We start from the raw sequence: 3,747 nt of genomic DNA on the forward strand, positions 1-3,747 counted from the left end.
AAGGAAAAGAGCAAGAGGCTGGAGCTGAGGGGGCAGGAACGCAGGGGGATGGCTCTAGGGAACAGCAGCACAGGGACAGCCAGCAGTCCAATTCCTCCCCCACAACCACCATGCAAAGGGGACGTCCAATGATACTACAATGCCAAGACTTGGCTGAGCTGCAGCTGAACTCCCCAACACAGGCCCCCCACAACCCCCCCCCCCCCCACTGTCCACAAGCCCAGGACACTTACAGTCTCAACCTACATGACAAAAAAAGGGATTTCTGACCTCCAGGGGGCAGTGGTTTCAGGAGAGATATAGCAGGCGTTTCTTTTTTGGTGGCCCAGCAGCTGAATCCCCATTCAAGTCTGGGGAGTCCCCACCGTGAGATGTCAGCCCCCCACAGACAACAGAAGCCCCAGAGCCAACAGTGTGACGGATCAAACAGTGGGCCTCAGTTCCTCACCAGTTCCTGTGTCCTGCCGTTTGCCACACTACTGTGCATTCATCCTTTGTAAGGAGGAAGCTATTCCCCAGCCCTGATTTTGGGCTTGGCCATGTCATTTGCTTTGGCCAAAGGCACACGGGCAAAAGTGACAGCCTAGAAGTGTCCAATCTGGACCTTAGGAGGCCTCATGTGACTCCACTTGTCCTCTGGCACCATTGTGGGAAAATGTTGTGTTGGCTGGCTGCTGGTTTGAGGGTGGAGATAGGTGGGGCTGAGCACCCCCCAGTCCATAGCCTGGCACCTGGAAGTAGAGCTGCCCAGCTGAGGGCAGCATAGAATGGGCACCTCGAGCTGAGTGACAGATACACGAAAAACACCCATTTATTTTTGCATGCCTTTGAGACTTGGGTTGTTTGTTACATGGTGGCAGCAGCTGACTAGCACACTGACACACTCACTTTCCTAAGGCACAAACAGCTGAGGATTTGGCACAGGACATGGGCTGAGTCAAAATGAAGTTTCCACTTGGGAACAAGCAATGCAAAGAAACAGCATCAGGGCAGGAGCATCCAGTTTTCGGGGGCGGCTATGGCTGAGTGCCAAGGGCTGATGGCAGTGCCAGTTGAGGCATCTGGATTGTGTGGTGGTGGCAGAAGCATCCTCACCAGTCAGTCCCCTGGCATAATTTCAGCTGATCACCCTGGCTGCCTTGCCGCCTTGATTCCTACTGTTTGTTTTCCAGCCTTCCTGCCACTTCTATGAGCAACCTAACAGCCCTCCAATGCGCGGTTTTGCTATTTAAATCGGGCCACTCAGTTTCTGTTGTTTGCAAACAAAAACCCTGACTTACATAAGATGGGGAAGCCCCAGCAGGTTACATTTATAATTTTGGAACTGGTTAGGTTACAAGTATCAGCATAGCTGACCACTAGTATCTTAAGGTACTAAGTATGGTAAGCAGCAGACACTGTGATTTCTCATACAAAGGAGTCTGGAGGTCGGAGGTTCCAGGGTGGGACTGGTGGCCTCGTGATTTCAGGGCTCTGGGAGGCGGCATCTCTGTGCCTCTCTTAACTTGCTCCTCATGGCCACAAGATGGCTGCAGAAGCTCCTGGCATCGTGTCCTCCTAGGAAGCAGTAGGGGAAGGAAAGGGGCAATAAGGCCTTTCCCATGTCCAGAAACCCCCACCCCAGACCTCCTCTTAAAGCTCGCTGGCCAGAGCTGGGAAATTCGCCCAGATCGAAAACAACTCCTGCAAAAGGCATTGCCAAGAAAGGCTGAGCCAAATCCTAAATTAACCCCCACCCGAGGCTGGGCACACTGCTGCTGGCTCCAAATCAGGCCTCTGTGGGTGAGGAGGGCGAGATGGCTGCCAGGATGGCAACAGCAGGGTCAGCCACAGGAACTAAGCTGGGGCCTTGTTGAGGGGCAAAGCACGGCCTCATGGGCCTCCTGCCCTTGGGGTCTGCAGGCATTTGGTGCCCACAGACGCCGGAGTGGATGAAGCTCTGCTCCCACCTCCCCACCCAGAACCTCTCGTTTGTGCAACACACATTCCCCGTGCCTCCTGGGACACACAGCCAGGTGCCCCTAATAAAACCCGTGCGCAGAGGCTCCACCATGAGAAGTGAAATCTCCGGGGCCTGTGAGAACAGAGGAGCTAAAGCTGCGTTCCCGGACAGGAAGCCAGGGGCAGGTTTCCAAGCTGGCCAGGTCCAGGGCCGATTCCCACCTCACACGGTTCCCTTGAGGCCCCCTTGGCCCTTGATCGCTGCGAGGCCCCAGAAGTCACACTTGGCCTCCCTCTCACGGGCCTGCATCCCAGCGTCCCGGGAGACGGCGTTTTCCCACAGCCCAGGCCCAGGTGCAGAGGGAGGCTCCCGCAGCCACACCAGGGCCTCAGTGGGGAAGCAGGCCATCTGGAAGGAGATGGGCTTTCCCCAAGCTCAGTCCCCACGCACAGTGGATGGCCATTCAAGGCCTGAGCTGCCCTGGGCAAAAGGTGAAAGGAGGTGACAAGGTGACAAGCTGCAGAGCCTTTCAGGATACCACAAAGAAAGGGACAGGCTGGCCCAGAGGCGTGTGCGCGAGCATGTGTTCGACTGTATGAGTGAGCACGTGTATGCAGGTGTGCCTGAGCGTGAGCGTGTATGTGTGTGTGCAAGCCTGTGTGTGTGTGTGTGTGTGTGTGTGTGTGTGTGTCTGTGCATGCATGTTCCGTCTTTCTCTGAAGGACACAAACGTTCACAAAGTGAAGATTCAAGCCAGTTTCTGCTAAATTAAAAACAGCTTTTTCGTGTTTAAAGTTTACAATACGAAAAATAATTTTCCTTTCTTCCGGGGGGGGGTGGAAAGGGAGGGGCAGGGGGGCCCCCGAGAACATTCCATGAACCAGCCCAGACGGTTACGCACAATCGACTGGTTAGATACGGCAGCACCCCCTCCGCCCCACACCGGCACCCCTGCCAGCTCATTGGGGACAAGATGTTCTGAGGTGTGAGCTGATCTGGGGGACTTGCAGCTGGCAAAGGCTTCTCACTGCCCCCCTGAAGGGGCCATGCCTCCAGCAGGAAAGAGTTCTCTTGAGGGAGCTCAGGTTGGGGGTGTGAGAAGGCTGAAATGTTCTCGTAAGTCCCCAACGGCTGCTGCTTCCCTTCCGATACCCCTGGCAGCATGAGCTCCTTCCTGGTTCCCCACCAAGTTCTCATTTCAGCACTGCGCCCAACCTGGACTCATCCCAGGGGCCCCACGGCCACTGCACGGGAGCTGCAGGCCTGTGCTATGTTTTGAGGGTTACCTGGAAACCTTCCCTCTCCGAAGGTTGCCCATGAACGACAGGCATTCTCCACCAATGTGCAGTCGGGTTCACAGCAAGGCTGCCATGAAAGTGGGGCCTGGGGCAACTCTTAGAGCTCTTGGGCCCCTGTGGAAGCACAATGACATCATGCTTCCCTTAGGCCTGCCCTGCATCTCCCATATCGCAGCCTCTCAGGAGAGGGGTTCCCTGGCCACCCAATCTCGCATCTTGGGACTGAGCAGATGGAGACAGAACTTGCTGGGGCTGGGGGCCGACTGGTGGCAGGGGGCCAGACCGCCAGGCACATGGAACAGTCTGGAGTCTTGCCAAAGGCCGCCTGGCCAGGCTGGGTTTGCCCTGTCTTCCCAGCACCCGGTGGAAGTTCCAGCCACACTTCCCGTTGCCCCCACACTCCTGAGCTAAAGGCCGTCCCCCCACCTCCCCGCTTCCAGCTCCTCTGCAAGGATGGAAAAGGTGAGGGAGGGAAAGGGGCCCCCAAACACACACAGGACATGAGAA

Source organism: Rhinolophus sinicus, chromosome 15 (genome assembly GCF_057876585.1).
Source record: "Rhinolophus sinicus isolate RSI-liver-muscle chromosome 15, RSI-T2T, whole genome shotgun sequence".
In the NCBI taxonomy this organism is placed as follows: Eukaryota; Metazoa; Chordata; class Mammalia; order Chiroptera; family Rhinolophidae; genus Rhinolophus; species Rhinolophus sinicus.